This window comes from Jaculus jaculus, chromosome 3, assembly GCF_020740685.1.
Source record: "Jaculus jaculus isolate mJacJac1 chromosome 3, mJacJac1.mat.Y.cur, whole genome shotgun sequence".
Classification (NCBI taxonomy): Eukaryota; Metazoa; Chordata; class Mammalia; order Rodentia; family Dipodidae; genus Jaculus; species Jaculus jaculus.
In genome coordinates, this window is record NC_059104.1 from 132,709,912 (window position 1) to 132,735,497 (window position 25,586).

At 42.0% G+C, this 25,586-nt stretch overlaps 1 protein-coding gene and 1 pseudogene across 3 annotated transcripts in view; one reads left to right on the forward strand and one right to left on the reverse strand.

Moving 5' to 3' along the window:
- Apba2 (amyloid beta precursor protein binding family A member 2) overlaps positions 1-25,586 on the forward strand; it is a 279,036-nt gene that overhangs the window by 66,703 nt on the left and 186,747 nt on the right. The window lies entirely within an intron of this gene.
- On the reverse strand, positions 19,412-20,160 carry LOC101609085 (annotated as a pseudogene).

Below are 25,586 nucleotides of genomic sequence, written 5' to 3' on the forward strand. Positions count from 1 at the left end.
TTGATTGACTTTTTTATTGGTTGGCTTTTGAGTTCCTTGAATATTCTAGATATTAAACCTTTGTCAGATGTATAGATGGCAAAGATTTTTCTCCTGTTCTGTGGGTTGTCTCATGACTCTGTTGGTAGTTTACTTAGCTGTACAATAGCTTTTTAGTTTCATGAGATCCTAATGGTCAAGTGTTTTTCCAGTTCCCTAGGCTATTAGGGTCTTAATCAGAAAGTTTTTCCCTATACCTGGATCTTTGAGTATCCTCCATACATTTTATTCAAGTCATCTTAGAGTTTCAGGTATTAAATTGACATTCTTGATCCATGTGGAGTTTATTTTCATGAGGGTGAGGGGAGAGGGTCTAGATTCATTCTTCCACATGCGAGTATCTAGTTTACCTAGCACCAACTGGTGAAAATGCTATTTCTCAGGTGTTCATTTTTGGCCTTTTTGTCAACGATCTGGTGACTGTAATTGCTAGAAGTTATACCTGGATCTTCTATTCTATCCAACTTATCTATGTGAGTTTTTGTGTCAATACTATGCTGGTTTTTATTACTATGGCTTCAAGTATATCTTGAAATCTGGAATAGTGATACCAATCAAATTCTCCTAGGATGCTTCCTGGATCATTTGGAGGAACGATTACCTCTCAAATTTTGAGCACTGCCATATATTTGGTACATGATGCTCCAGGTGCATTTTGTATTCTCTACTCCATCTCTAGAGGTAGCAATTTCTTTAAAGAGCTCTATCTCCTTTTATTAGATAATTTTATTTAGAAACCAAAGTCTTGGCTGGGAAGATGGATTTGCAGTTAAAGCACTTGCCTACAAAGCCTAAGGACCCAGGTTTGATTCCATGTAAGCCAAGTGTATAGGGTGGTGCATGCATCTGGAGTTTATTACCAGAGGCACTTGTGTGCCCATTCTCTCTCTGCCTCTTCCTCTCTCCCCTGTTAAATAAATAAATAAATAAATAAATGTTTATTTATTTTTAGAAACCAAAGTCTGATCAGGCCTGGTTGTGCAGGCTTATATAATCCAGGTATTTTGGAAAGCTGAGGCAGGAGGATCATGAGTTCAAAGCCTGTCTGGGGGAGTTTAGGGTCAGTCAGTACAACTTACTGAGAATCTGGCTCAAAGTAAATGTGAACAAAAGCCTGAGGATATAGCTTAGTGATAGAGGAGCAGCTTAACATGCAAGAGGTCCTAGGTTCAATTCCTATTTCTGAAAAAACAAAACAACCAAACAGCTAACCAGAAAATACAGTCTGTGCTGAGCCTATTTACTGCCACAATGCCATCTCTTCCAGGTCTTCCCATGCACAGGGAGATGTGCGCGTTCTAACCCATGGTCACTACATCGCTCCCTTTGCTCTTGGAAGGCATGGCTGCACTTGTCAGTCAAAATCCCAACTAAGCCTTTTGATCACCCATGGCACTCATGTCCACATATCCCAGATTAGAAAGAAAACATTGACAGTTTACCATGTTGAATAGAGCAAACAGAAGACTTGGAAAGCTAAATAAATGCTTTCTTGGTATGTCAAAAAATGGAGTAGTAAGAGGAACATTTAGGTATCTACTAGTGCATTTGAAATATAAGACATGGCGCTTGAGAGATAGCTTAGCATTTAAGGTGCTTGCCTGTGAAACCTAAGAACTCATGTTCAAATCTCCAGGTTCCATGTAGCCAGATGCACAATGACTCAAGCATGCAATGTCGTGCATACACACAAGGGGGCACACATGTCTGGAGTTTGTTTGCAGCAGGCTGAAGGTCCGGGCATGCCCATTCTCTCTCTCTGTCTCTTTCTACCTTTTGCTCTTTCTCTCTCAATAATAATAATAATAAAAGAAATGTACAAATACAATTTCCATGATGACTATGACTCCCCAGCCCCCTAAGAAATTCACTTAAATTTTTATAGTGAATATATGCCTAGATGACATACTTCTTTGTTTTGCATATTGTTAAACTCTATGAAATGATGATGAGTTATTATTATTATTATTATTATTATTTTGGTTTGTCGAGATAGGGTCTCACTTTGGCTCAGGCTGACCTGGAATTCATTATGTAGTCACAGGGTGGCCTTGAACTCATGGTGATCTTCCTGCCTCTGCTTCCTGAGTACTGGGATTCAGGCGTGCACCAGCACATCCAGCTTTTAAAATGATATTTTATTATGTTCCTGCAACTTGAATTTCCATCTCCTAGGAGCTTTTTGGTGTATTGATCTCAGAAATCCTGACAGGCAAGTTACCATCTCCATCGTATAGATAAGCTATAGCAGTGGTGGGATTACTGTCAACTCCAGCTGCTGAGGACATGGGCTCACATTTCTGTCTGTAGAGCGGTCTGTGCCCTCTGTCCTATGTGTATGTCAGGGAGGGAAGAACAAATGGGTCTCCTCGGTCACTTTGTGACTCCCTTGGGGCCTGGAGTCGCAGTTTCCCTTTTCAGGGGCCAAGGACTTGGTGAAAAGATGACTCCTGTGTGTGGTTGTCTCAGATGCCCCCTCCTTCATCCCTCCTAACCCACAGCTGTGGTCCTCCCCATTTACTCTTCTCCTGGGACTGGGAATAAAGCATCTGATTCCCGGCACTGCCCCTTCTTAGTTAGCACCAGATGTCTTTCCTTAATGCAGCTTAGTGCTGCTCTGCCTCAAGCACCACTTCCTGCTGTCTTTTGGCTCATTCCCTGCCCATTCCAAAAGCTTCTTTTCTCTCCTATTTCATAAAGAAAGAAGTTTCTGGTCCCACTTCCTCCCCCTTCTCCTGTCCTATTTTTCGCCTTTGTTTTGCTGTAGAGCTTCTAAAAGGAGGGGCTGCTTTTCCTGGCATTTTCTAGTTCCTCTTGACATTCTCTCATACTGCTCCAGTCACCCTTCCATGACTTCTTCTTGCTCTTCCATAGCTGGTGCTCTCCACAAGAGAAATGTTCCCAGCAAGGCCACAAAGACACCTCCTCTCCACTCCCCGTCCTGCTCCACCTCTAGGTTCATTCAGCCCTGGGTCCTCTTTTCATTGACTTAGTAGAAGCACTTGCACTGGTGTCCTCTCTCCCCCAGAAAAACCTTTGTTTCCTGTGTTTCTGGGACATCCTCTGCCTGGTAGTTTCATCCTGTTTCACTGGACTTAGTCTCTTGACTGACCTCTGAGTCCTGTAGTGTCCTCGGGACTCACCTGCTTTTCTGGACCACCTCTCTGCTCAGGTACATACACACTGTTTCTTGGACACATCTAGTCTTGTGTGTTAGGTACCCTTCACCTGCTGAAGTATCCCACATTCATATCTTCACTCAGAGCTCCCTCTGGAACACCAGCCTGGCATGCTCAGTTTCCATTGCTTCTGTTCCTCTTCACGAATGCCACACCATTCCCTCCTAACCTCAGCAAATGGTTGCTACGTACTTTCATATGTGTGGAATGTACTGACATGGAGTCAATCTTGACTTCGGTCACTTCCTTAAATTCTGCATCTGGTCGATTCCCAAATTATACCCTCATTCATCTTCATGGTCACTATTTGGTTACAACAACCCTGTCATCTCCCCCTGATTATTGTAGCACCTCCTAACAGAGTTCCTGTTTTTATCCTGACTCATATCTTCTCTCTCTGGTCTGTGTCCAAAGAGCATCAAGATTATCACTTTAGAGCTTAGGTCATGTTATCCCTTAGTCTCTAACCTTCAGGAACTCTAACTCCCTTGGAGTAAAAGCCAGGGCTTCCTCCTTAAATATCTTCTTTCTGATTTCACTTCCTAAGACTTGATCATACATAAAATGTCCTGGTTAACTTTAGCATCTTTGCATGTGTTATCAGACTTCCCTTCTCTGTAAGGCTCCTGCAGACTGGCCCATTTAGGACTGACTTGCTGTAGTATTGTTCTTGATGCCCCTCTCCATGCATAAGCATCATCTCCATGAACTTCACGACTTTATTGATTATGCTGTGTGCCTCCTCTGGCAGAAGGTCAAAGCTTTCTCCTTTGGGTCTGGTCTGAAAGGATGACATACAGTTTAAAGAGATTCTTATTGTCTGCTAGTGTCAGTGCACAATTGTTCTTGAGAGCAAGAGCCTCCTTAAACTTTATGCTCTGAGCCTTTCCCTGTCTCATGCTGAGTAGAGTCAGATAACTTACACAACATCCTCTGAAGCCCTGAAACTTCCAGAGATGTGGCCACTTGGCCTGTATAGGAAACAGTCCTTGTTCTCTCAGGGTGACGTGCTTGTGGACAGGGATTGGTGAGCTTTGTGTCTTCCATGGGAAACAGAGCCATGGGTACCGTTGCCATACCACACTTTATCGCCCGTGAGTACCTCAGTCTCTGAAGTCGTGTGATGACACTGTGATCATTTATGAGTGCAGTTGCCTCTCAGTGTCCACAGGGGTTGGTTTCAGGACTCCCATGCAGATACCCAAATCCACAATATTTGTTCCATTTTATGTAAAATGATGGTGTATTTGCATAGAGACTAAGCACATACTCCCATATACTTTATTTATTTAAAATTTTAAGTAGCATATACTAATTGTATAAAAGTGATGGACAGAATGTAAGAGCTAGAAGATGGAGAGGAATTCTGTAGAACTCTGACATCTGAACATGACAAGGCCATTATACTCATAAATTCATACCAGATGTGGTTATCTGCACTTAAGGGGACCAGTCAACATTTTGTTATGGTTAGGGGAGGGTCTTGTGAAGTCACTCCTAATGAGCTAATGATTGTTATTAGATTGCCAAGGAAGGGGAGTTGTTCTCCTCTATGGCATAGTCACTGGTAAGATACGAGGAAAAGGGCTGTAGAGATTGCTTGGTGGTTACAGTGCTTGCCTGTGAAGCCAAAGGACCCAGGTTCAGTCTCCCAGTACCCATGTAAACCAGATGCACAAGGTGGCACATGTGTCTGGAGTTCATTTGCAGTGACTAGAGGTCCTGGCATGCACATCTCTCTCTCTCTCTCTTTATCTGCTTCTCTCTTTCTCTCAAATAATAAATAAATAAATAAATAATACTTTTAAAAAAGATATGAGGAAAATAAGGAGTACAGTGAGACCGAGGGGGATGTGGGAAGGCAATGTGAGACACATATGGTCAACATATAATTAAAAAAAAAAAGTCGGGCGTGGTGGTGCACGCCTTTAATCCCAGCACTCGGGAGGCAGAGGTAGGAGGATCTCCGAGAGTTCGAGGCCACCCTGAGACTACATAGTGAATTCCAGGTCAGCCTGAGCCAGAGTGAGACCCTACCTTGAAAAACCAAAACAAAACAAAACAAAACATATAATTACATGTAGTAAAGTTTCAAAAACAAATAGAAAAAATTTAAAAATGATGTGACCAGGCTGGAGAAATGGCTTAGTGGTTAAGGCACCTACCTGCCTGCAAAGCCAGAGGATCCTGGTTTGATTCTCCAGGACCCACGTAAGCCAGATGCACAAGGGGGCTTATGCATCTGGAGTTCGTTTACAGTGGTTGGAAGCCCTGGTGTGCCCATTCTCTCCTTCTCTCTCTCTCATATAAATAAATAAATAATTACATAAAATATGTTTTAAAATGATGTGGTCAGTACAGACACAGTTTTTTTTTTTCTGGACATTTTTTGATCTGAGGTTGGTTGAATCTGAAGATGTAAAACAAAAGGATACAGTGAGCCTACTGTATTTGATGCATTCAACAAAATCTAGAATCAGAGGCTTTTCTGTGCACTTTAATTTTCATTCACAGTTAAATATACATTTATTTCCCCATCTAGAACATGTGTACATTACAGATGTAAACATAAGTTTCAGGAACATTCATTGGTGCTGATGCAGTGTTTGGTATTCTGTCTCAGTTTTAGAACTTAGGTGGTATCCAGTACGGTAAATTCATCCATGACATCCCTGTGTGTTCCTAGTGGCCTCTGAGCCGCGGCATTCTCCATACGATTCTATTGTAGGTGAGGACCCCGTGCTGTAGTAAGCTAAGCGTTATGATAAGGTTGTGTCTGTGCATTTGCTAAAGAGCCAAGACTGTAATTCTGTCCTTAGTCCTCAACCTGTAGTTTTCTGAGGTGCTTATAATTAATGCTAATGATTGTGCCATCATGGCTTATTTAAATTATCCCAGGAGGAACACAGACTGTATTAAAGATATTTTATTGTAGTTGCCCACCTGCTGTATTCAAGGAAATGCATCTTTTGTGGATTTTCTTCTGGGTAATTAAGAAACTGGTTTTATAGTCATGGATTGAACTATAGATAACAACGAAGTTAAATTAAGAAAAAAGAACTTGTTCCATCCACAGGAGCATATGAGTGACTTGAATAGAAAGAGTGTTTGGGCTGGAGAGATGGCTTAATGCTTGCCTGTGAAGCCTAAGGACCCCGGTTCAAGGCTCGATTCCCCAAGACCCATGTTAGCCAGATGCACAAGGGGTCACGTGTCTGGAGTTCGTTTGCAGTGGCTGGAGGCCCTGGCATGCCCATTCAATCTCTCTCTCTGTCTCTCTGCCTTTTCCTCTCTGTCTGTCACTGTCAAATAAATAAATAAGAAAGAGTATTTTACAACCACTGCCCAGGTGTCTAGGGAGGCATTCTGATCCTTGGGGACCTGCACCCACTGTAGGCCCCACAATAGCAAGGCTGTGGTGTTGGGCAGCACCATTGTCCCATTCCTCTTCTGAGTGCTATGGTGGCCAGTAACTTGGCAGCGGCACAGGAGTGCAAGAGCACCGTGCTCACCCAGCTCTGCAGCCTTAGAGCCTCTGTGTTCACGAGAGCAAGGACTTGCTTGCATGTCCTGGCTGAAATATCTCTGGTCTGATGGTGTGGGTCTTCCATGCATGTTTTGTCATCAGGTGTCTGAATGTGGACTGCAAAAACCTTGAAAGGCTATAGACATAATTTTAGGTGCTTAGACTTTATCTAGAGGATCATAGATCCTGCTGTAATTTTTAAAAATTAAAACAGATTTTAGCTCTTAAAAATTGTTTGAAATACATGAGCTATGCTCTGAACCATTCAGCTGGATGGACAGCCAGTGGTATGAAGTGTTTTCACATTGCTGTCAGCCATGACCAGCATGGAACTTTCAGATTTTTCCAACCAACTTTTGAGCCCCTTAACACTACCTTCCTATCCTTTTCCTCAGCTTCTGTGCCTGTCATCCTGTCCTCTCTCTAGGGATTTGGCTGTTCCAGGTGCCTACAGGTGGCAGAGGAGTGCTGTGAATTAAGAAGCAATCACCAAAGTGTCCAGGTACCTAGGAAGGAATGTCTAGAGGTATAGAGTATATGTATTTTTGTAAATTGCTCATTTCTCCTAGTATAATGTCTCCAAAGTCTGTTTATATTGGAGCATGTGTTAGAATTGTCTTTACCAACTGAATGTAATAGGGTTCTTTATTAGTACTGAACCAATAGAATGAGTATGTATTATAAAGGAGACTTACTGGATTAGCTTACAAGATATGGGCTGGGTAGTTAGTAATAGCTGTCTGAAGGCTAGAGAGTTGGAGAACCCAGTAGCTGTTCAGTCCACAAGATTACAGGAGTCTCAGTCTGCCACTGCAGGCCAGGAGGATGCTTGGAGAGATGCTGCTCTTTGGTCCACATTGAAAGGCTGATGAAGCTGTGTTCCAATGTCCTGGGTGTAGAGTAGCAACAAAGTAGATAGATGCATGTACCACCAGCAAATAGCAGCCAGGGAAAAGACCCTGTAATCTCTTGGATCTACTTTATGCCCAGTCCACCATCACAATGGCCATCCACTCTGGAGGAAGGTCTTCTTCCTTCCACTAGTCCTTCCAGAAAATGTCCTCACAGATCTCAAAGGAGAGGTGTGTCTCTTACTTGATTCTGAATCTGATCAAGGTGATAATCAAACTATCACATCACACTGAATGACACTGCACTCATCTATACCACATAGTTAGTTTATCCATTCATTTTAAAAAAATGTTTATTTTTATTTATTTGAGAGAGAAAGGGGGGGGGAGAAGAGAGAATGCCAGGACCACTAGCAAAAGAACTCCAGATGCATGTGTCACCTTGTATATCTGGCTGATGTGGGTACTGGGGAATTGAACCTGGGTTCTTAGGGTTTGTAGGCAAGTGCCTTAACCTCTAAGCCATCTTGCCAGCCCTGAATTGATTTTTTTTGATGAGGTCTTGGATACTGTGAATAATACTACTATGAACAAGTTTGCACAAATACCCATGTGTCCTTGCTTTAAATTATTTTTGATGTATATGTTGCCAAAAGTGGAATTGCTAGACTATACGGCCATTTTATTTTAATAATTTGAGGACGTACCACACTGTGTTCTATAGTGGCTGCATCCTTTTACAGCCCCACTAGCAGTGTATAGGAGTTCCAATTTTTCCATGTCTCCATCAAGATGTGGCAATTTTTGAATTTTTTGGTTAGCTTTAAAAAACTTTTTATTGACAGCTTCCATAAGTATATACAATAAATCATAATTTCCTCATCTACCCTCATTTCCCCCTCTCAAATCTATCCTCCATTGAATCCCTTCTTTACAACTAGTTTCTCTTCTGTATTGATGTCATTATCCCCTGTTATGAAGGTCTTGTGTAGGTAGTGTCAGGCATGTGAGGTTATGAATATCAAAGCCATTTTGTGTCTGGAAGATTACACTGTAAGTAGTCCTACACTTTCTTTGGCTCTTACATCTTACATTCATTCTTTAAAAACTATTTTATTTTACTTATTTGTTTTCAAGGAGAGAGAGGGGAGAATATGAATATGAATGAATATGAATGGATGCTTCAGGGCCTCTAGCTGCTGTAAATAAACTCTTATACCACTTTCTGCATCTGGATTTATGTGGGTACTGGGGAATTGAACCTGGATCATTAGGATTTGCAGGCAAGCACTTAACCACTGAGCAATCTCTCCAGTCCTGGCTTCTACATTCTTTTTTATTTTAATTTAATTTTTAATTGACAACTTTTATACTTACAGACAATAAACCATGATATTTCCCTCCCCTTTCCCATTTTCCCCTCCACAGCTCTGCTTTCCATCATATCCTCTCTCTCTCTTTGTTAGTCTCTCTTTTATTTTGTTGTCATTGTCTTTGTCTCCTATTAGAGTCTTGTGAGGTATTGCTAGGCACCATGAGGTCATGGATATTGAGGCCAATTTCTGTCTGGACACTTGCATGGTAAGGAGTTGTACCCTTCCTTTGGCTCTTACATTCTTTCTGCCACCTCTTCCACAATGGACAGTTGGAGGGTTTGATAGAGATGTCTCAGTTCTGAACACTCCAGTGTCTCTTGTCAGTACTATGGTGACTTTTTAGTTACTGTAGTGGTCACCACCATCAAAAAAGAGAAGGTTCTGTGACTGAAAGTGAGAATAGCATTAGTAATTGGTATAAACATTAAAATAGTATTTAGGAGATGGAGGGCTAACTCAATGGTTAGGGTGCTTGCCTGTGAAGCCTAAGGACCCATGTTTGACTCTCCAGATCCCATGTAAGCCAAATGCACAAATGTGAGTAGGTTGCACATGGCACTCGGTGGCACAGGCATCTGACGTTCAATTTCAGTGGCTGAGGCCCTAATGCAGAAATTCTCTCTCTTTAAAATAAAAAAAAATTCTAAAAAATAAAAAAGTGCTTAGAGGGCAGTATGGTGGGCATAATACATGCATTTAGCAAGACAACAGCAGGCATGACTCCCCCTAGTGCTCATGACCTCCCTTGCCCTGGCTTTTGACTAGGTTTTCAGTATCAGGCATGTATTCCCTCCTGTGGAGTGGGCCTCCAGTCCAATTAGAGAGCTGTTGGTTTCCCACATAGCAGATATGCCACTACTGTACCAGTTGGCCCCTTTGGTCTGGCTGGCCAATCATAAGGTTTGTAAGGTCCTTTGCTGTTTAACACCATTGATGATTTCTTTCTTCCAAAAGGCTGCATGCAGCATAGCTCTTTCCAACTTTCTGATCTATATTCAACAGGGAGGAGGGTTTTAACTCATCTCCAGCTTGATTTCTCAGTGACCTGCAGCCCAAGCATGTGGAGTCTTCACCAACAGGGTCTTACCATCTAGTTCTGGTGGGCAACTAAGAACCTTTACAATGATGTCCTGTAATGTTTTGGGGGCATGAGGGACCTCCCTGGCTAACAACTAACTGGAAGTTACTCCCCTGGTGCTGAAATTTGTCTAATAAGAATCTGTGGCTTCTGGGGCCACCATTATCCATGTCCATAGAACCCTTCTGCCCATATACTTTCTCTCTCTCTTTTAAAATATATATTATTGGTTAGCAAAGAAGTTTCCATATGTTTGCATATGGCTTACTCACAACATCTTAAATTTTGATTAACCCCCTCCCACCCTTTCTTTACTCCATTCCTTCCTTTGATCCCAATTTGACCATTTCACCCCCCAGTAATCTGACACTCTACTTATATATCTACAATTCCCTCTCCTTCAGCCTTCCCCTCTCTGCCCTTCCTCATAGCCTCTTTCTAGCTTCCTGGATTCTATTACTGACTTTTTCCAACCCACATACAAATCTAAACATTTGTAATTAGATTTTGTTTTTTAGAGATAGAGAGAGAGAATTGGTACACCATGACCTCAGCCACTGCAGTCAAATTCCAGATGCTTATGCACTTAATGACATTGTGCTTGCATCACCTTTGTGTGTCTGGCTTATGTGGGATCTGGAGAAATATTGAACATAGGTCCTTAGGCTTCACAGCAAATGCTTTAACTGTTAAGCCATCTCTTCAGCCCTAGCTTTGTTTTTAATAGTAGCCATTCTAATGTGTGGAAGGTGGCATCACATTGTGGCTTTGATTGGCATTTTCCTGTAACTGGTGGTATGGAATACCTTCTTGTAGGAACTGTGTGGCTTGATGAGCTACTTAGCGTGTGTGTAGTGCCCCATGTCGAGGAGGCAAGGTAACAGTACGGTTTGAGTGGAGAGTGGATAGAGGCAGTGCTGCCCAGTGTGGGTCAGGTTTAGAGTAGCGGGGTCACTGTTCCATGCACATGTAGACCCACCCTCTCCCAGACTGCTTTGATGGCTGTGTTTTTCATCTTCGCTGTAACAAATAACTGGATAAACCAATTCATAAAAAGCACAGGTTTTTTTGGTGTGTAGTTTTGAGGTTGCCTTCTGTGGTTGGCTGGTCTGTTGCTGTTGAGTGTCTGGTAAGGCATACCATGACCAGGGTATATGGTGGAGCAGAACTTCTCACATCATGGTCAGGGAGTAAAGAAGATAAAAGGGAAGGGATTGGGGTCCTGCTGACCCCTTAAGGGACATGCCCCTGGTAACATAGTAACTTTAACACATCTTAATGTTTCTACCATCTCCCAATAGACCAAGCTGAGAATCAAGAGTTTAACACATAAGCCTTAGGGAACATACTAGGACCAGTTCTTAACAGTGGCTTTTGTGGAAATCTGACATGTTTAGAAAACTATCCCTAGGCTGGTAGGAAGCAGTGTCTGGTCACATCAGTCCAGTGACATTTGCCCTGGAAGGTGTTCCATTGCTTCCTGGGCTGAAGTCAGAAGAGCTGTGTGAGAGCACTTGAAGGGCCTGTCCCCTGCTGTGGTGTCTTTGCAGAGGTAGTGGCATGGCTTTGTTCCAGTGCTGCTCTTTCTGGGCCCATATGAAGGCTGTGCTTCTACATGACTTCAGAGTTAGACATGATCATATAACTTGCTTTGGCCAATGAAACCTGAACATCAGGGACACATGGGTAGAAGCTTGAGGAGACTCCACATGCTCCTTGTCAGTCATATCAATACTAAGTGACATGGTGAGGCAATATATTACTATTAAAGTGGCTGCCATCTGCCTTGGAGTCACAGTAGACTTTGAATGACTAAGATAGAAATGATCAGTAGGCCAAGGCACTGTGATTTAGGAGTTGTATATCACTGTAGCACAGTCTAGCCTATCCTGATGAATCCAGGAGGACCTTGGGAAGAGTTTTAAGAGCAAATATAGGTTAAGATGAGAGTATAACACTTTGGGGTAAACTCATATGCTTATGATCTCAATGTAATGAACCCCTCAGGGGCAGCACAGCATCTCCAGACTGGGCAAATGGGCTGCATTTTCCTGACAGAAGGTTTCTTGCTGAAGAGTTAATTATCAACCGTTAATGAGTTCATTTTGCTGGTGCTATACAGCTCAGGCTGGGATTGCCAGCAGCCTGCTCCAGGTGGGGTGCGGAGCTGCAGGAGTTCATGAACAGTGCTGCTCTGCCTGGAGTCAACGGCTTCTGTTTTCCAGTGCTTATCATACCTTTAACCTACTTAAATTTTAGGAGACAGCCCCAGACTCTGTGGACCTCATTATACTTACAAAGCAAGAGAATAAGATTTTGAGTCATTATTCCCAATTTTATTTTGACTATAGAAATGCCTTTTTAATATCATAAAAATTTTCATAGCCTTCCCTCACTTGGCAGTAGCTATATTTTTAACACCTCTTTCATTATTCAGTTACCACTCATTGTCCACATGTTTTCATTTTGAATTTAACTTTCCATTGAAGAATATTTTAGATGTACACAAAATTTCAAGTATATACAAAAGGGGACTAATTTTGTTCTCCCCACATTCATATGCTGAAGTCAACCCTAGTACCTCAGAGTGTGATAGGTTTTTAAGGAGGTAATTAAACATGAGGGTCTGGAGAGATGGTTCAGCACTGTTTGTTTGCAATGCCTGACAGCCTGGGTTTGATTCCTCAGTACCCATGTAAAGCCAGATGCACCAAGTGGTGCATGCATCTGGAATTTGTTTGCAGTGGCAAGAAGCTCTGGCATACCTTTTCTCTTTCTGTTTCTCTTTCTCTCAAATAAATAAATAAATCCTTAAAAAGAATAGATAGATGTCACCAAGCTAACTTACACCAGTTTGACTGTTGTCCTTTTAATGAGGATGTTAGGACATGAACCTACCAGGTGGATCTCCATGGAAATACGTGGGGTGAGATGGCCATATATCTGCTAAGGAAAGAGGCCTCTGAAGAAACAACCCTTGCCAACACCTAGTTCTTGTACATCTTGCCTCAGGAAAAGTGAGAAAGAAGGTTTTGTTGGCTAAATCATCTAGCCCATGTGAATCTCGTTATAGAAGAAACGTACGCAGTCCCCATATGCTAGCTTCTAGCTTTTGTATTTCAATTTTTAAGGCATGGCTTGGCAGCAGAATGGGGCATACTTCAGAGCATTAGATGCAGCCCTTGTCCTGGTGAAACTTATGTTCTTTGGGGGAATTTGTAAACACAAGCCATACTTGAGAACATGTTTGCATGTTCATCTGTCTATCCTAGAAACCCTCATTGGACCACACACTACAAGTGATTTTCCAGAAGTGCTTGATATGCACACAGATTTGTGGATCCCATTTAGACTCAGTGGTTAGGAACAGAGGCTTCCAGGCACTAGATGTTTTTGTGGCACAAAGGATTATATTGGTCTGTTTTGTGTGGCTGTAGCAAGCTAATTGAAGTAAACTAACTAAAGTTGGGAAAATTATAAAGTAGAAAGTTTTTGGGTCATGATTCTGAGGCCTGAAGAATTCAAGTAGCATGGGACCAGTGTTCAGGTGAGGCCACCTTGGCTACACCATAGCATGGCAGGAAAGCGGGCTACTGGCAAAGGGGCACATGGAGTGGCCTCAGTCTATAATAACTCGCTGTAGTGAGCACCAATCAACTCCTGTGAGGCAAGTGTTAATTTCTTCTGAGAATGGAGTTTCTGTGATGAATTGCTTTTTCCTTATAGTTTCTTTCTCCTAGACACTGCCATGTTAGCTTCCATTATCTTTCTGGAAAAGTCATATCCAAGCTGTAGCAGGATGGAAGGTACAGGGAGACCCATGGTTCAGACATCTTTGCTCCATGAATCTAAACCTGTCACGTGGATCAGAATACAAATTACCCTTGGGAGCAAGCTGGGCCCTAGGGAAGTTGAGTAACAAAACATCATTTGTGCAATACAGAAATGGAAGGATGATAAATCACAATGAGAAATGATTCATTTGCTTACAGAGAGATTCATCCAGGATGTCTTTAAATGCTGAATCCCCATTTATATTTAAAAATACCAAGTTCACTCAAAAACACCAGCTATAGCACTCCTAGGCATATATCCAAAGGACTCATCTCATTTCCTTAGAAGTACATGCTCAACCATGTTTATTGCTGCTCAATTTATAATAGCTGGGAAATGGAACCAGCCTAGATGTCCCTCAACAGATGAGTGGATAATGAAGATGTGGTACATTTATACAATGGAGTTCTACTCAGCGGTAAAGAAAAATGAAGTTATGAAATTTACAGAAAAATGGGTGGACCTGGAAAGTATTATACTAAGTCAGGTAACCCAGGCCCAGAAAGCCAAGCACCACATGTTCTCTCTCATATGTGGATCCTAGCTACAGATGACTGGGCTTCTGCGTGAGAATGAAAATACTTAGTAGCAGAGGCCAGTATGTTGAAAAGGAGACATAAAGGGTGGAGAAAGGAAGGGAGGAGGATACTTAATAGGTTGATATTGTATATATGTAATTACAATGATTGTAATGGGGAGGTAATATGATGGAGAATGGAATTTCAAATGGGAAAGTGTGGGGGTGGGGAGGGAGGGAACTACCATGGGATATATTTTATAATCATGGAAAATGTTAATAAAAATTAAAACAAAACAAAACAAAAAAACAACATTATGCAGAGTGAAAAAAGCCAGGCATGAAAGGCTGGGTCCTAGGGCTAGGCCCATATTGTACAATTTCATTTATAGAACATTTCTAGAAATTTTCTATTATAGGGACAGAAAGGAAATGAGTGGTTGCCCAGGTCTGGAGCTGCAAAGTGGGGGGTGCTGCACACAGATAGGAAGAGCAGTGGGTGTTGTGTGTTCTGACAACATACCATGAGATACTCATCAACTGAGTGCATTCATGGAAACTGTCTCCATTTTCGGGGGGATTGCATGGACTGGAAGTTATGTGTTGGTCAAGCTGTGAAGACCGTTCACTTTCACTCTGGAAAATCTTGAGGAAGTGTGCTCTGAGCTGGATATGGAGGACCAAGTATCTTTAATAAAGAGACAAGGCTGAAGGCGATTGCAGAAGAAGAACCAGATCCTGGGGGATATGAGGACCATGGAAGGAGAAGGTTGTCATGCCTGAGGGGTCACTAGCATTTTACAACTCCAGTTTTAAAACGTAACTGTCTGGGCATTCTTCCTAGGATTCAGATTTAATTGGCCTGGCTTATAGATTCTGGATATTAGTATTTATTAAGTTTTGTCTTTTCTCTCCTTCCTTCCTTCCTTCCCTCCCTCTTGGGAAGGGTCTCATTGTAGACCAGTCTGGCCTTGAACTCACAGTGGTCCTTTTACTTTAGACATTCAAGCGCTAAGCAACCAGTTTTTAAAAGCTATCATTTCACTTTTACTTCTCAGCTGGAATGTTTCTATAAAGAAGTGTTTCTTCTCTAGTGGAAAAGTCAATTAGACTACAATCACCAGTTTTAAAGATGATAAAGTTGTCTCAGAATCCTGATACCGGGTAATTGATAAAGAAGAGAGGTTTGTTTTGGCCTCCAGTTCCTTTGGCCAGGAACACAGCATTCAAGATTCTAGCATGAACACCTGCTCTGTGAGAGCCTCATGCTGTATCAACTTGAGGTGGAAAATGGAAGGGAAGGAAGAGGTGTGGGGGAGAGAACAGAGGACTGAATTCCTGTGAACACTCATTCTTATGAAGAAGGATCCATCGGCTCATAATGGTTCTATCTCCTTGACCACACATGTCCTACTAGGTCTTGCTGCCCATCTCTGTCTTACTGAGTGAGGACCAGGCCTCAGCATTTTTTTTTTTTTGTGGGGCCAAACCATATTAACACTATATTTCTCAGAACCTTCCAAAGGTGACCGTTTAGTCTCTGTAATGATCATTTCGAACTCAGGGGCTTGAACCTGCTTGGGAGGTTTCAAGTGATGGCAGCCGTCTTCCAGACCACAGCTCAGATATTCCACCTTTGGTAGTGGTCATTCTTCAACTAACCCTAGAGTCAGTTTTATACAAGCCTTGTCCACTTTGGTAGCTTCTTTGCTTTTTAAAAATGAAATCATTTTCTTTTTCTGTCTTTTCTCGTGGTGGCTTATTAGGGAAGAGCTCCTTTAATGTTCTTGTACTGGTTGTCCTAGAAATTAGAACATGCATCTGGTCTCATTAGATCCTAGTTGTTATAGAGTGTCCTTTAAATTGCTACTTCCACCACTCCCTGGCCAAGGACTTTACATATATATATATCAGTATGTTTTGAGAGCGTTGAGAAGGTCTTGTGGCAATCTAGGTTAAAATTTTGGATGAGACATTGTGGTAAATGTGGAGACATGGGATCATAGAGGAACCTGGCCTGGTGCTCTGGGAGAAGGGGTAGGTCATTGAGGAACCTGGCCTGGTGATCTGGGAAAGAAGACTGATCTAAAGCTTTTAGCTGAGCAAGGATGGATGTGACATTTTTTAGTTGTGTTAAACTGAAATAAATTTGGTTTAAATCAATTGAGTGATAAATTTTGGCCTAAAGCAGCCTCTGTATATAGTGAAGTGTGACCCAGGTAGAAAGGCACAAATAAGGTGTAACTAAAATGCACCAAGCAATGAAGTCCCATCCAGTTATAACTGCTGGCCCCTCAGCCATTCTGAGTCAGAAGGCTGCCAAGTTATGCACACATACAGCAAATACCAAACTATGCCAGTCAGATGATCTCTGTGCAGCACTTCCTATTTTGTATTTTTCTGGTCATAAATACAACTCATCACATTGTGGGTTGACATTCTAAACCTTGGGCCTGGTGTGCTCTTTCAGCATTTGGTTTTTAAGGTTTGTGTTAAAAAAAATACCTTTGACTAATTCAGTATTTTTTTTCCTGTTCCTTTGGGGTGGCTTGGTGTGTGATGTGGTATTTCCAGTCTAAAGGTCCTTTCAGACTAGGGGAGGAGGCATACCCATTTTTGAGTTGCTGTGTTCTTCAGGCGCTGTAGGAATTGAAATTAAAATCACACAGGCAGGCTTGGCAGGGGATATATGTGTGATTCAACTCTTTGCTCTGGAGCCAGAAAGCTCAAGGGTGCCCACCTTTTCCCATATGAGGACCTTTCTCTGCACTGGGCATGAGGTTGAAGTTCTTGCCTACATGAGGTCATTTAGGCCTTCCTACCAACACTGAGAGATGAGACACTTCCTAGACATTTACCCTTAGTAATAATTGTGGCCAGTGGCCATAGCTAGGGTTGACCTCAGCTGTAACCTCTCTGGCTAGTTGGAAAGGGGTGAGGGGACCAGCCACACTTCAACAGAGCTAACTGTAACTATAGTCTTATTGGCAACTTAATGTGACAAATAGGCTTGTTGTAGAAAGTTAATCTAAGGGAAGCATTTTCTTCACTGACGTGTTATTTTGAAGTCCTTGTAGATTTTTAAGAAAGAAAGTCCCCCTGCACTCTTCATGCAGTGCCTTTCAGTATTAGTATCTAGTGACAGTGCTAAATGAAGGTGAACCAGGAAATTGACATTAGTATAAACAATAGAACTTACTCAGAATTCACCAGTTATTCTCCAGTTTGTGCAGCATTTGGTTTCTTCAGTAGTAGGGTTTTACCATTAACCTTTGGTGGGTAACGAAGTGCTCTGACAGAAGTCTGTCTTTTTTTTTTTTTTTTTTTTTTTTTCAGGGTGGAGATTAGTAGGTGTCTCTGATCAACAGCTCATTGTGGATATAAATCCTATCCTAGTATAGGGAGTTATAGGCCAGTGCCAAGGGAAAAGAAAAAGATAGAGAAGAAAGATAAACAGGACAAATTTAAGATTAGTCTTCATCTCACCCTCTCCAGGGTCCTTTGAATCAGGTGCTCCCCCTAAGGTCCTCTTGAGGGTTCCACCTTTTAGTCTGACTTCCAGGATATAGGATTCTATGGTACCAGTTCAATTTGGGTTCAGTTTTGTGTCTGTCTACCCACTCTTCCCCTTCTCCCAAGCTCTACCCTCCCTATTGTCCAAGCCTTGAGATGCCACTCAGGTATATCAGTATGGCTGATCCAGATTAGGAACTGCAGATGAGTGAGACCATGTGATGATTGTCTTTCTGTGATTGTGCCCACTTTGGGAGTAGGATGTTTGATTTTTTTGTTTAGTTTTTTGAGTTCTTTGTAGATTCTAGATATTAGGCTTCTGTCAGTAGTATAGCTGGCAAAGATTTTCTCCCATTCAGTGGGTTATTTATTGAGTCTGCTTATGGTATACTTGTCTGTGTAAAAGCTAGCCACTGCATATAAACTCCAGATGCATGAGCCCCCTTGTGCATCTGGCTTATGTGTGTACTGGAGAATCAAACCGGGATACTTTGGCTTTGCAGGCAAGCACCTTAACTGCTAAGCCATCTCTCCAGCTCTGGACTTGATTTTTTTTTTAAATATTTTTTGTTCATTTATTTATTTATTTGTTTGAGAGGGACAGACACACAGAGAAAGACAGATAGAGGGAGAGAGAGAGAATGGGTGAGCCAGGGCCTCCAGCCACTGCAAACGAACTCCAGACACGTGTGCCCCCTTGTGTATCTGGCTAACGTGGGTCCTGGGGAACCGAGCCTTGAACCGGGGTCCTTAGGCTTCACAAGCAAGCACTTAACCGCTAAGCCGTCTCTCCAGACCTGGACTTGATTTTTATGTATGGTAAAACAAATGGGTCTAATTTCATTTTTCTACATATGGTCATCCAATTTGTCCAACACTATTTGTTGAAGATGCTGTCTTTTCTCCAGTCTACATTATTGGTACCTTTGTTAAAGATAAAATAGGTATAGTTACTTGATCTAAGGTCTGGGTCGTCCATTTTGTTGCATTGGTCTATGTTTCTGTTTTTATTCCAGTACCAGGCTGTTTTTGTCACTGTGGCTTTGTAATATAGCTTTAGATAGGGTATGGTGATACTACCAGAGGAAAGTTTTTGTATATAAGTGAGTTTTTATTCCTCTGGGGTCAGTTACCTGTAGTTGCTGAGCTGTATTGTTAAAAAAGAAAAAAAAACATTTTTAATTTGAAAAGAAGTATCAGACTATTTTCCTGAATGGTAATACCACCTTACATTCCCACTCACACTGTAAGTGGCCCAGTGTTCTTTCTTTCTTGCCTGCATTTGGAGTTATCATGGCTTTTTAGTTGAGCCATTCTTTTTTTTTTTTAAATTTTTAAAAGGGTTAAAAAAATCTTTATGGAATTATAGGGTTAAGAGTTTTCCTGAGAGGAGATCAAGAACCAGTGTTTCACTCTGGCGCTCCCGGGTGTGCAGTGCTCTGGAGCTGAGCCGGCCGCTCAGTGTCACCCTCAGCGGTTCCACCAGCGACAAGGTCTGCTCAGTCACTCTTTTCTTCCCCTTGATAATGCCTGTACTCTGGCTTCAGCTCCCAGGTGTTCTTGTGGACCCCTTTCCCATTATGAATACCAATTTCTTTCAAGATTTCTTTCAGGTAACCCACGGGCTGTTTTGTGATGTCCACCAAGCCCTTCAGATTATAATACTAATGTTTCTCAAAGGCTGAAAGAGCATGTCTAGAACACGTTGTTTGTCTGCCCGAGCTCTCTTTCCGTCTTCTTTCTTCTTCCTCTCACATTCAATATTGTACTGATGGTTAGCAACTGGCTTGTAGTTGGTCATTACAACCTTGTCTTGTTGCTGTGACAGCCTTACCGGTTTGGAGGATTCTTCAATTTGCAATCGCTTTAGTCTCATGTAGTTTTCACTGGCAGCAGGTCAGCATTCGGCTCTTTGTACCACGATTCCTTCCAACGTGACTTTGTCCAAGGAGCTCTCAGTGAACACTGTTAAAGTCTGTCCTCCGATGCTTTGCAAGACAAATGGATGCTCTCTAGGAGCGCTCACTAAAGCCGGCTTGCCACGGAGGTCCTGAATGTTTGCAAGCTCCTCCATCAAGGTAAACGACACCTCAGTCCTACCTTGACTCTTGGCGACCGCAGTTTGCCAATGTCACCTCTTCCAGGGGCTTTAGCCCACTGCTGTGACAAGTACTTGGGAACCTTCACTAGCCACACGCCGGTGTTCTGCTTGGCACCGGTCAGGTCAAGTTCCCCACGCTCCGCCATCGTCCTGCTGCCAGGGAACGTGTGCACAGCCGAGCTGGGTCCAGGAGCCTAAAGGCTGCGGAGTGAGAGTCCCGAGCACGTGGGAACGCCGGGATGTGACTGAGAGGGCCCGCATCGCTCGCCTGCCAGGATAACTTGCAGGGAACCTATTTGAGCCATTCTTATAGATGTGATATGATATCTCCTTGAGGTTTTGCTTTGTGTTTTTCTAATGGCTAATAGTACTGTTGGACATATTTTCACATGATCATTTCCCACTTGTACCTCTTCTTGAATGTAGTGTTTCTTTGTTTCCTGGAATTTTATTCCCTAATTAAATTTCCTATTTTTTCTTTTATGTTTTTGAAGGCACTTTGTGAAAGCTCTTTACTATGATTTTCAAATATTTTTGCCTGTAATTTGTCTTAAGTTTAACTTTTGCAGAGAAAAGGTTTTTATTCTGACAAGATCTAGCCTCTATCATTTTCCCCTTTGATCCTTTGAAGTATATGTAATTTGGCACTGTATTTTAACTACTTCGCTTAATCCTTGAACGTTGTCTTCTACCCAGATTATTTTCTAGAATTTTGACTATTTTTTTGGCATTTAAATCCATGATTTATATTGAGTTTTTCTTTGGTGTGGGGATGGAGGTAAAGTATAAGATTTAGGTTAAATCAGTCTCTCTTTTTTTCCTTCTCCTCCCTTCTCTATGAATGCTCCAACACCATTTATTGAAAAGACTTTTTTCCTCTATTGAATTAATTTTGATTTTTGTAAACAAGTTGGGCACATTTGTGTGAGTCACTTGCATACTGTGTTGACTACTGCGTCTCTACAGTATGTCTTAATATCAAGCAGGGCCATTCTTCTTTATTCTTTTTCATAATTATTTGGTTATTTTAGGGCTTTTATCTTTCTCAGTGAAATAAAATAAGTTTGCCTGTATCTACAAAACCTTTACAAATTTTGACAGGACTTTTGAAACCTACTGATTAGTTCAGGCAAAACTGACATTTTCACCATGTTAGGTTTTCAATCCATGAGCATGGTATTTCTCCTCTGGTATTTATTTAATCCTGTCACTTATTTGGCATGGTTCATTGAGCTTTAGTTGTGTATGTTGCTTACCTTGAGATTTCTTCTGTGACCTATATGGATCATATAAATGTTTGTTGGTTAATTTCCAAGTATTTTGAGATTTTTCCCGTGGTTGCTTAGTTGCTGGGTTTAGCATGATTTCATTATGGTCAAAGAACATACTTTTTTTTTTTTTTTTGCTTTATCTCATTTTATTTTTTGAATTTATTTTTATTTATTTACTAAAGACCGGGGGGGGGGGAATGGGCACACCAGGGCCTCTAGCCACTGCAAAAGAAGTCCATGCACATGTGCCACCATGTTCTTCTGGCTTATGTGGGCTCTGGAGAGCCGAACCTGGGTCCTTAGGCTTTGCAGGCAAGCACCTTAACTGCTAAGCCATCTCTCCAGCACTGAAGAACATACTTTAAGGCTGGTTGTGGTGGCACACACCTTTAATCCCAGTACTTGGGAGGCAGAGGTAGAAGGATCACTGTGAGTTCAAGGCCATCATGAGATTACATAGTGAAATCCAGGTCAGTTTGTGCTAGAGTGAGACCTTATGTTGAAACCTCCCTCCCCCCCACAAAAAAAAGATGACATGATCTCAGATCTTTTAGATTTATTAAGGCTTGTTTAGATGGCTATTCCACAGGCAATTCAAAATGCACATCAGAGCATTACAGCCTCATCTACTACACACTGAGACCAACTGACTGGAATTGTTCTGTTTACTTGCTATTGTATTCTGTCAGGATGAGACTCAATTCCAGAAATAAATTTCAGGATTATTGAGAAAACATTTTAAATTCTTACCAGAGTTCTGTCACCTAATTTCTGAATATTTCTAATTTTGATTTGCAATTTTTCCCATGTTTTTTTTCCTAGTGTCTCTTAATTCATTTTGCAGTGACAGTAACGGATCTGTACTGTGAGCCATGCTTTGGGAATTCTTGTGTTGTCAGGAGAGATGACATGCTGCTCAGACTCCTCTTTCTCTCTTACAGAACCCTGTGTAGTATGTGATCTTGATGTCCTTTCGTTGCTCTTTTTCCTGTGGGATAATTTCATGAATTTTTTTGGAGACATGCCTTCTTACAACTTTTCTGTATTCATGGAACTTTCTCTTCTATCATTTGTAGTGTTACAGAATACAGTGGCTTCCTGAAATGTTCTAATGTCTGTTCCTTTCCCCACTGTTACATGATCTTTTCCTTTCTTCAGTCTTTGTCGTGATTGTGTTTGCATGTGTGTGTAGATGTGTTCATCTTATGCACATGTGTGTAACATTGCATCTTCTATTGGTGTTCTGCTTTATTTCCTTGAGACAGTCTCTCTTTCTGAACCTGCTGTTTCCTTGGCCAGACTGGTTAACCAGTGAGCCGCAGGGATCCTCCCATCTCTGCCTTCTTCAGCTGTGGGATTACAGACATGTACAGCTTTGCCTGGATGTTTATGTGAGTTCTGGGGATCAAACTCATGTCCTCATGCTCGTGAGAAGTGCACTTGCCTGCTAAGCCATCTCCATGGCCTCTGCTCTGGTTAATTTTGACCATACCTCTGTAGTGCTTCCCCAGGTAGGTCCCCTGTTGGAAGAAGGTCACTTTTCCTTTCTGAGAGCCTAGGGAAACATAGTGCCACTGAGATTGTTCCCAGTTCCCTTCCTACTATCTTTCATTGCCTTCCGAGGTTTGTTGTGTTTGCCTCAGATTTCCTGTCTCAGATGACCTGGTGGTCCTTCTGCTTCCCTTGGTGCCCTCTGTAGAATATGAGGTCATGCAATTCTTGAGACTGGAGTATTCCTCTTTGTTCTACATTTAGGCTTGTAGGGAAACACTATGTCTACTTCTGATACCACATGGTCATTGCAGGTGTATGATCAAACCCTGGGGTGGGACAGGCCTCGAGATTCTGGCTATCCTCCCTCTGGCTGACTTTACAACATCTGAAAGATAGTAGGAGGTGCTGCCGACAGTTCAGAGTGTCTTGTGGCCCTGTGCCATGGGGAGTATCTTCTTCAACTTGTTGGCTGACTGAGGCTTCTTCGGCCTCCATGCCCTACTCATTCCCGTACTGATGACCATCTGAACAGTTATTTTCTTGTGGTTTGCTGTTACAAGGTCATATCTCTGTCTTTGTGCATTTTTAGTGGCTAGAACAGAACAGAGCTTGGATATTTAAGGAGAAAAGAGGTTATTTTGGTCTTGGTTCTGTAGCATGGCAGTAGCATCTGCTTGGCTTCTGGAGAGGGCCGTGAACAGGGAGGAGTAGAAGCCAAGGGGCATGTGTGGAAGAGAGAGGGGGACAAAATGCTGACTTCTTTTGTACTAATCTGCTCTCAAGAGAACTAACTCAGTCTTTCGAGGAAGATATTAATCACTCGTAAAGGCCTTACTTCCCACCACTACTTTATTAGAACTAAGTGAGAACTGTAGTAATGCCCAGCAATGACCTTTTACATATGCAATAGAAACATACACAAAAGGATACAGAATGTGACTACATTGCTTTCCTCAGGCTCCCAACACAAGAAACTACAGGCTTGTTGGCATGAACAAATGGTGTGAATTCATTTTCCAATAGCTCTGAAGGCTGGAAATCTGAGATCAAGCTGTTGGGAGGGCTCATTCCTTCTGGGAGCCATGTGGAGACTCTGTATCACCCTGTCCTCTCATCTGGTTTGCTGAGCCTCTTGGTTTCTCAGCTGATAGGTCCTTGGCTTCAGTGTCATGTGGTGTTCTTCCTGAGTACGTCTAAATGTCTTTTATCAGGGTGTGGGTATATTGGATTATGGGAAAACTTGGAAGGCCTGAGTATTTGAGCACACAATGGTAAGACTGATATTTAGGAGAATATTCTGGATATCTGTGGTGGTCACATTGAATCAGCTCCTGTTCTGGCTCGTTCTGATGATGCCCATGATTCTTGCACACTTTATACTGTCTGATGTGGGTCTGATTCCAGCAAGCTACTCTTAGACAAGTAAGAGAAGACAAAGTTGATTTAAGGGGATAAAACACAGGGCACCTTACAAGTGACCGCACTTTCTAGCACACCAAGAATGAATATTCAGCTTCCCACCAGGACCTCAGGATGTGCAGAAAGACAGCTGGTGGTAACTTCTGGGATGCTCACAGACCATGGCACAGATTCCCACGAGTCCTAGGAGAAGATTATGTAGGGTTAAGGGCTAACTGGGCAGAAAGCTTAGCAGGCTCCCAGTGGGGGCCCAGAGAGTGATGCAAATCTGAATGTTTTCTAATTCCTGGAATCTTCCCTATGAGTATGAAAGCCATAGTCCAGTGAGTGTGGGTATGAGTTCCCTCTAGAATGCTCTCCTGGGAGGGGATTGAAGCCAGGGTTAAGTAAAGCAAGAACAGTGCTTTCTTAGGTAGCCTGTGTGGGGTGCTGCCTGTGACAAGAAAATGCCAGTTTTTTCTCCTGGTAGCTGAGGGATGGAGCCACCTAATCACTTTCTTGGTTCCAGGCTCCCAAGTTACAGAAATTTACTGGAACTCTTCAGTGTCTGTTCAAGTAGAAATGTGATTTTCAGAGCTTGTGGCTTTGGTTCTTGTTTAGTCATAAGAGCCAGTATGATATTCAAGACTTCCATTACTCCCCAAAACCTCAATGATGCAGTACACAGTGGACATCCAGGGGCAGAGCAGTGTGGATTCACAGGCTGAAAGCAGCATGTATATATCTTTGGGTACCTATGATTTTTATTTTATTATTAATTGCTATATATTTTATCTTCTGTAATAAAACATTTTAATATAAACTTACTTATATAATTATATAATCTTTAAATATATGATATGAATATGATATAATGCGTAAATATAATTATGTAATTGCTGTCATTGATAACTTATTATTTTGTGTGTGTGTGCACTTTCAGTCCCCACCGCCACCCTGTTACTTTTTTAGACAATTTTAGACATACTGTTTACTTTTCCTATATAGTTAAGTCTAGGTCTACATCTTGTCATTTTACAAAGTCCTGCAAAAATCATTCTAATGTCTTACGATTTTAACAGTCATTAGTAGCAGAAAGCCTCACACACTATGAGGAAGGAGAGAACATTTGGGTTTGTTTTTGATGAAGGGGCAAAGCGCCCAGGATAGGGCTGAGTTGGGAAGGCCAGTCCCAGGCCGTTCTATCCTCGCACTGGTGAGTGCACATGCATCCCATTTGCATTCCCCACTAGGCAGATACCTGCCACCTGTGTTGTTTGTTGACATCTGGCTACCAGGACTCGCGGAAGCCACAGCTGATGCTGGGTACTGCCACTCAGAACTCCCAGCTTCTACCGCACATTCACTCTATCTTTTATTCCATTTTATAATGATTTTCTTCACTGATT